At 39.4% G+C, this 8,699-nt stretch overlaps 1 pseudogene; it reads left to right on the top strand.

Moving 5' to 3' along the window:
• The first annotated feature begins 828 nt into the window (after nucleotides 1–828).
• Nucleotides 829–8,204, top strand: LOC148121071 (olfactory receptor 4C12-like; annotated as a pseudogene).
• The last annotated feature ends 495 nt before the right edge of the window (nucleotides 8,205–8,699 follow it).

Here is an 8,699-nt window from a genome sequence, read left to right as displayed (position 1 = left end):
ACCCACTGATACAAGGGGTCGGATCTAATGAGAGTTTACCAAGGCCAGATGGACCGTGACTGAACGAGCATGTGATCCAACCAGATTCTCTGAATGTGGCCGGATTTTCTGAATGTGGCTGGCCTGCAGTCTTTCCGAGAAGCCAAATACAATGATACTGGGACTGGTTTCCTCTGCATATACTGGATTTTTGGGATCCAGTCTGTTTGGATGCTCACCTTCCTGGACCTGGAGTGAGGGGGGAGGAACTTGGACTTCCCACAGGGCAGGAGACCCTGACTTCCCTAGGGGACAAAGAGGGAGGAGGAGAGGGAGGGGGGGAGTGGGAGGGCGTTGGGAGGAGGGGCGTAAATGGAAACTTTTTATAATTTAATAAAATTACAAAAAAAAAGAATCCAGTTATTCGAGAGAATATATATGGCATTAATATTTGACTTATTTCAATTAAAATTTCCTCCATTTCTGCAAAGATGTGAAGAAAGGGGAACAAATATACTTGTGTTTTAACATCAATGAATCATAGTCTATATAAAATTTTATGTGAAACTTCAAAAACTAAGTTTATTCCTGAATTACACATATTAGTATTTGAATAGAGTTTTCAAATATTAATTACATAGTTATTATCACTAACTTTTTACTTTTATTAAATTTTCTTAACTAGAACTGGTGTTTAAGTACTATATCATGTTTGTAAATTACCTTATTCCACATATATAAATTTATATATGGGATATATTTATATGTATATATGTATATATAAGATATAAGATATATGTGTCATATATATATATATATGTCTTGTTAACCTCCAAAATTTTGCTGCTAATGATTGCTCTGTTCTATTATTCTGATGTAAAAGTGAAGTTTGTAATTGCTTTCCTGACTGCAGAAATGAGATTCTTTCTTCAGTGTATTCTTTGTCTTTTAAGAATTCTAGAATTTGTCATGTAAGAATTGTACATGGTAACAATTTCAGGCAACCTGCTCATTGTGGTCACCATCATCCATAGCCGGGCTCTGAGTTCCCCCATGTACTTCTTCCTGAGCCACCTTTCCTTGATAGATATGATTTACACTTCCTCTTCTGCTCCAAAGTTGATTGTGGACTCCTTTCAAGAAAACAAAGTCATCTCCTTCAATGGATGCATAGCACATGTCTATGCAGAGCACATTTTTGGTGCAACTGAGATCATTCTCTTGACAGTGATGGGCTATGACCACTATGTGGCCATCTGCAAACCTCTGCACTATATGACCATCATGAGCTACAAGCTATGCTTTCTCCTGGTGGGTGTGGCCTGGACCGGAGGGTTTCTCCATGCAGCTATTCAGATCTGCTTTACAGTCTGGCTGCCCTTCTGTGGCCCCAACATCATGGACCATTTTTTTTATTATTATTTTTTATTTGTTTGTTTATAAAAATTTCCATTTCCTCCCCTCCTCCCCATACCCTCCCATTCCCCCCACTCCCTCTCCTCCCCCCCCACTCCCTTTCCTCCTCCCTCTCCAGTCCAAAGAGCAGTCAGGGATTTCTGCCCTGTGGGAAGTTCAAGTTCCTCCCCCCTCCCTCCAGGCCTAGGAAGGTGAGCATCCAAACAGACTAGGATCACAAAAAGCCAGTACATGCACATGAAACAAGACCCAGTGCCATTGTCAATGGCTTCTCAGTCAGCCCCCATGTCAGCCACATTCAGAGAATCTGGTTTGATCACATGCTTGTTCAGTCCCAGTCCAGCTGGCCTTGGTGAGCTCTCATTCGATCAGTCCCCTTGTATCAGTGGGTGAACGCACCCCTCGTGGTCCTGATTTCCTTTTTCATGGTCTCCCTCCTTCTGCTCCTCTTTTGGACCTTGGGGGGCTCAGTCCGGTGCTCCAATGTGGGGCTCCGTCTGTATCGCCATCAATCTTCGGATGAAGGTTCCCACTGGTCCTGCCTATCTTGCTCACATTTTCCCTCCTTCTGCTTCTCATTTGGATCTAGGGAGTTAAGTCCAGTGTTCCAATATGTGTCTCTGTCTCTATCTCCATCCATCACCAGATGAAGGTTCTATGGTGATATGCACAATATTCGTCAGTATGGTTATGGGCCAAGGACAGTTCAGGCACCCTCTCCTCTGCTACCCAGGGAACAATCTGGGGACCTCTCCTTGGGCCTGAGAACCCCTCCAGAAACAAGTCTGTTGCCAACCCTAAAATGGCTCCCTTAGTTGAGATATATACTTGCCTGCTCCCATATCCATCCTTCCTCCCCCCTCATTTCATTCCCCCATGCCATCCCCAATTCTCCCCCTCTCCCTTCTCTCTAACCATCTCCCCTTACTCCCCCCCCACCCCGTGCACCCAAGATTGCCTTGAAATCTTGACTACTTCCAATATCCAGGAGGATAACTATATGATTTTCTTCAGGTTCACCTTTTTATTTAGCTTCTCTAGGATCACGAATTATAGGCTCAAAGACCTTTAACTATGGCTAGAATCCACTTACGAGTGAGTACATACCATATTCCTCTTTTTGGGTCTGGGTTACCTCACTCAGTAAAGCGTTTTCTATTTCCATCCATTTGCAAGCAAAATTCAAGATGTCATTGTTTTTTTACCACTGAGTAAAACTCTAATGTGTATATGTTCCACACCTTCTTTAACCATTCTATTGAGGGGCACCTAGGTTGTTTCCATGTTCTGGCTATTACAAATAGTGCTGCTATGAACGTATTGAAGCATTGAACAAATGCTTTTGTAGTATGATAGGACATCTCTTGGGTATATTCCCAAGAGTGGAATTGCTGGGTCCTGAGGGAGGTTGACTCCCAGTTTCCTGAGAAACCGCCACACTGATTTCCACAGTGGCTGCACAAGTTTGCATTCCCACCAACAATGGATAAGTGTTCCCCTCACTCCACATCCTCTCCATCATAGGCCATCTTTGGTGTTTTTAAGTTTAGCTATTCTGACAGGTATAAGATGTTATCTCAAAGTTGTTTTGATTTGCATTTCCCTGATCGCTAAGGAGGTTGAGCATGATCTTAAGTGTCTTTTGGCCATTCGAAGTTCCTCTGTTGTGAATTCTCTGTTCAGTTCAGTACCCCATTTTTTAATTGGGTTAATTAGAGTTTTAGTATCTAGCTTCTTGAGTTCGTTGTATATTTTGGAGATCAGACCTTTGTCTGTTGAGGGGTTGGTGAAGACCTTCTCCCAGTCAGAAAGTAGTCTTTTTGTCTTACTGACAGTGTCTTTTGCTTTACAGAAGCTGCTCAGTTTCAGGAGGTCCCATTTATTCATTGATTCTCTTATTGTCTGTGCTACTGGGGTTCTACTTAGAAAGTGGTCTCCTGTGCCTATATCTTGTAGACTACTTCCCACTTTCTCTTCTATCATGTTCAAAGTGGTCGGATTAATGTTGATGTCTTTAATCCATTTGGACTTGAGTTTTGTGCATGGTGATAGACATGGATCTACTTTCATTCTTCTACAGGTTAACATCCAGTTATGCCAGCACCATTTGTTAAAGATGCTTTCCTTCTTCCATTGTATACCTTTAGCTCCCTTGTCAAAAATCAGGTGTTCATAGGTTTGTGGGTTAATATCCGGGTCTTCTATTCAATTCCATATGTCGACTTCTCTGTTGTTAAGCCATTACCAAGCTGTTTTCAATACTGTCGCTCTGTAATAGAGTTTGAAGTCAGGGATGGTAATGCCTCCAGAAGTTCCTTTATTGTATAATATTGTTTTGGCTATCCTGGGTTTTTTGTTTTTCCATATAAAGTTGATTATTATTCTCTCAAGGTCTGTGAAGAAGTTTGATGGGATTTTGACGGGGTTTGCATTGAATCTATAGATTTCTTTTGGTAGAATTGCCATTTTTACTATGTTGATTCTCCCAATCCAAGAACAGGGGAGGTCTTCCCATTTTCTGGTATCCTCCTCAATATTTTTCTTCGAAAACTTAAAGTTCTTGTCAAATAGGTCTTTCACTTCCTTGGTTAGAGTTATCCCAAGATATTTTATGCTATTTGTGGCTATCGTGAAAGGTGATGTTTCTCTGATTTCCCTCTCTGCTTCTTTATCCTTTGTGTATAGGAGTGCTGATTTTTTGGAGTTGATCTTGTATCCTGCCACATTACTAAAGGTGTTTATCAGCTGTAAGAGTTCTTTGGTAGAGTTTTGGGGGTCGCTCATGTATACTATCATATCGTCTGCAAATAACGAAAGTTTAACTTCATCCTTTCCAATTTGAATCCCCTTGTTCCCCTTTTGTTGTCTTATTCCTATTGCTAGAACTTCAAGCACTATATTGAAGAGGTATGGAGAGAGTGGACAGCCTTGTCGTGTTCCTGATTTTAGTGGAATGGCTTTGAGTTTCTCTCCATTCAGTTTGATGTTAGCTGTCGGCTTACTGTATATTGCTTTTATTATATTTAGTTATGTTCCTTGTATCCCCAATCTCTCCAACACCTTTATCATAAAGGGGTGTTGAATTTTGTCAAATGCTTTTTCAGCATCCAATGAAATGATCAAGTGGTTTTTTTCTTTCAGTTTATTTATATGATGGATTACATTGATAGATTTGCGTATGTTGAACCAGCCCTGCATCTCTGGAATGAAGCCCACCTGATCATAATGAATGATTTTTCTAATGTGTTCTTGGATTCGGTTTGGCAAGATTTTGTTGAGAATTTTCGCGTCGATGTTCATGAGTGAGATTGGCCTGTAATTCTCTTTCTTGGTTGTGTCTTTGTGTGGTTTTGTTATTAGGGTAACTATAGCTTCATAGAAAGAGTTTGTCAATGACTCTTCTGTTTCTATATTGTGAAATACATTAAGGAGTGTAGGTATTAGCTCTTCTTGCAAATTCTGGTAGAATTCTGCATTGAAACCATCTGGTCCTGGGCTTTTTTAGGTAGGGAGATTTTTGATAACAGCTTCTAATTCTTCACGACTGACAGGTCTATTTAGATTGTTCACCTGGTCTTGGTTCAACTTTGGTATATGGTACTTATCTAAAAAAATGTCCATTTCTTTTACATTTTCCAATTTTGTGGCAGACAGGGTTTTGTAGTAAGATCTAATGATTCTCTGAATTTCTTCTGTGTCTGTGATTATGTCCCCCTTTTCATTTCTGATCTTATTAATTTGCATGTTCTCTCTCTGCCGTTTGATTAGTTTGGATTGGGTTTTGTCAATCTTGTTGATTTTCTCCAAGAACCAGCTTTTTGTTTCATTGATTCTTTGAATTGTTTTCTGTGTTTCTATTTTGTTGATTTCATCCCTCAGTTTTATTATTTCCAATCTTCTACTCCTCCTGGGTGAATCCACTCCTTTTTTTTCTAGAGCATCCAAGTGTGCTGTTAAGTCTCCAATATGTGCTTTCTCCGTTTTCTTTAATTGGGCACTTAGTGCTATGAACTTTCCTCTTAGCACTGCTTTCATAGTGTCCCATAGGTTTGAATATGTTGTGTCTTTATTTTCATTAAATTCAAGGAAGACTTTAATTTCTTTCTTTATTTCTTCCTTGACCCACGGGTGATTTAATAGTTGACAGTTCAACTTCCATGAGTTTGTTGGCTTCCTGGGGGTAGCGTTTTTGTTGAATTCTAACTTTAATCCATGGTGATCTGACAAGACACAGGTGGTTACTAATATTTTTTGTATCTGTGGAAGTTTGCTTTGTTATCGCGTATGTGTCAATTTTTTGAGAAGTTTCCATGGGCTGCAGAGAATAAGGTATGTTCTTTCCTATTTGGGTGGAATGTTCTATAGATATCTGTTAAGTCCATTTGATTCAATACCTCCAATAATTCTCTTATTTCTCTGTTGGTTTTCTGTCTGATTGACCTGTCCATTGATGAGAGAGGTGTGTTAAAGTCTCCTACTATTAGTGTGTGTGGTTTGATGACTGCCTTGCGTTCTAGAAGTATTTCTTTTACATAAGTGGGTGCCTTCATATTAGGGGAATAGATATTCAGGATTGAGACTTTCTCCTGATGAATTGTTCCTGTTATGAGTATGAAATGTCCATCTCTGTCTCTTCTGGTAGATTTTAGTTTGAAGTCAATTTTGTTAGATATTAGAACGGCCACACCCACTTGTTTTTTAGGTCCGTTTGCTTCGAAAACCTTTTCCCAACCCTTTTCTCTGAGTAGGTGTCTGTCTTTGTGGTTGAGGTGTGTTTCTTGTAAACAGCAGAATGTTGGATCCTGTTTTCGTATCCAATCTCTAAGTCTGTGCCTTTTTATAGGTGAATTGGGTCCATTGATATTAAGTGATATTAATGACCAGTGGTTGTTGACTCTGGTTATTTTTTTGGGGGGGGTAGTAGAGTGTATGTGTTTCCCTTCTTTGAGTTGTGCTTGTGAAGGGTCGCTAGATGTCTGAGTTATTGTAGGCGGTGTTGGGAATGTTGGATTCCTTGGGTAGTGATTTTCCTTCTAATACTTTCTGTAAGGCTGGATTTGTAGCTATGTATTTTTTAAATTTGTTTTTATCCTGGAATATTTTTTCTTCTCCGTTGATAGTGAATGATTGCTTGACTGGGTATAGTAGTCTGTGCTTGCATCCATGGTACTAGTTTCTTTAGTACCTCTATCCAGGACCTTCTGGCTTTCATGGTTTCCATAGAGAAGTCTGGTGTAAGTCTGATAGGTTTAACTTTATAAGTTACTTGACCTTTTTCCTTTGCAGCTCTTAATATTCTTTCTTTAATCTGAATGTTTTGTGTTTTGATTATTATATGGCAAGGGTTTTTTTTAAATCAAGTCTATTCGGTGTTCTGTATGCTTCTTGAACCTTCATAGGGATATCATTCTTTAGGTTGGGGAAGTTTTCTTCTATAATTTTGTGGAATATATTTTCTGGGCCTTTGATTTGCAATTCTTCTCCTTCTTCTACCCCTATTATTCTTAGATTTGGGTTTTTTTTATTGTGTCCCACATTTCCTGAATATTTTGTGATAACAATTTATTGGATTTGCGGTTTTCTTTGGTCAGTGTGTTTATTTTCTCTATGGTGTCTTCAGAGTCTGAGACTCTTTCTTCTATCTCTTGTATTCTGTTGGTTATGCTTGTTTCTGAAGTCTCTGTTTGTTTGCCTAGATTATCCATATCCAGCCGGCCCTTGGTTTGTGTTTTCTTCATTGCCTCCATTTCAGTTTTCAAATCTTGAACTTTTCCATTACCTGTTTGATTGTTTTTTCATTTCCCAGAATTTCATTTACAGATTTACTCATTTCTTCAATCTTTTTGGTATAATTCTCTTCCATTTCTTTACTCATTTCCTCAATTTTTTAATTATATTTATCTTCCATTTCTTTATGGCAGATTTTCACCTCCTGTTTAAGTTCCTCTATTATTTTCATAAAGATCCACTTAGAGTCGATTTCTTCTATTTCTTCTGGAGTAGGGTGTTCAATTCTTCTAGTTTCGTGATCCCTGGATTCTGGTTATGTCATGTTGCCTTTCAGGTTGTTGGAGGAATTCTTGCATTGGTGCCTGCCCATCTCCTCCTCTCTGGATGAAACTCCTCAGCACTCTCTTGATAGAACTCCTTCGCACTCTCTGGATAGGACTCCTCAGCACTCTCTGGATAGAACTCTTCAGCACTGAAACAGGGATAGCTGGTATTCCAAGGATCCAGGAGCCAAAAGGGCAGCAGCAGTGGGGGCAGGGAGGGGTCCCGTGGAACACCAACGACCCTGCCGCAGAAGCTGAGAGGCGAGGGGCTGTGCTCTCTTCCGGGACAGACCGCCCCGGCAAGCACCCACTCACCTCTCTGGATAGAACTTTTCCATCATGGACCATTTTATGTGTGACTTGTACCCATTGTTGGAACTTGTCTGCTTGGACACACATACCCTTGATCTCTTCGTTGCTGCCAACAGTGGGTTCATCTGTCTATTTAACTTCCTCCTCTTGATGGGATCCTATGTGGTCATCCTGCGCTCTCTAAAGAACTATAGCTTGGAGGGCAGGCGCAAAGCCCTCTCCACCTGTGTGTCTCACATCACAGTAGTGGTTTTATTCTTTATCCCATGCACATTTGTATATTTACGCCCAGTGACCACCCTGACACTTGATAAGGCTGTTACTGTCTTTTACACTGTGGTAGCTCCTATGCTGAATCCTTTAATCTATACCCTCAGGAATGCTGAGGTAAAAAATGCAATAAGGAAGCTATGGAGAAAAAAAGTGAGTACAGATAACAATTAAACATGTCATTGAACTTTACATACAGAGGCAATACATGGACTTCTGACTGAAAATTTTTGCTCTCAAGATGAGAATGTCGACTGTAATTTGATATTATTTGGATGTAGCTATTTTAGTAGAAATTTAAGCATGGGTTATTGCTCATATTTCTGTTCTCCTGTCTCATATGTCTGTCATCACAACTAATTGCTTCTAAATCAGCAAATATCTGTAAAGTGGTTGGAAATCTGAAACATCTCTAGAATCTAAAAAGTATGAGCCTAGAATGTTGGTTTGATAGTAATAACTTTATGTAATATTGAGATTGCTGATTATTAATGATGATAAAACTAACTTCTGTAGTGATCTACCTTTACTTGAGATTCTGGTATTCACATTAGTTCTTTGCTTTATGAATTTTGTTTTCTATTAGATATTGGCTATGTAGAAAAAGATATACTGCTTATTTTATACCTATAAACCTTCTATTCTTTTATATTTATCAGTTGAAATCTA

Source organism: Myodes glareolus, chromosome 8 (assembly GCF_982192425.1).
Source record: "Myodes glareolus chromosome 8, mMyoGla1.1, whole genome shotgun sequence".
Taxonomy (NCBI): Eukaryota; Metazoa; Chordata; class Mammalia; order Rodentia; family Cricetidae; genus Myodes; species Myodes glareolus.
The sequence above is the reverse complement of the archived record's forward strand: the minus strand, read 5'-3'. Positions and strand labels throughout refer to the sequence as shown.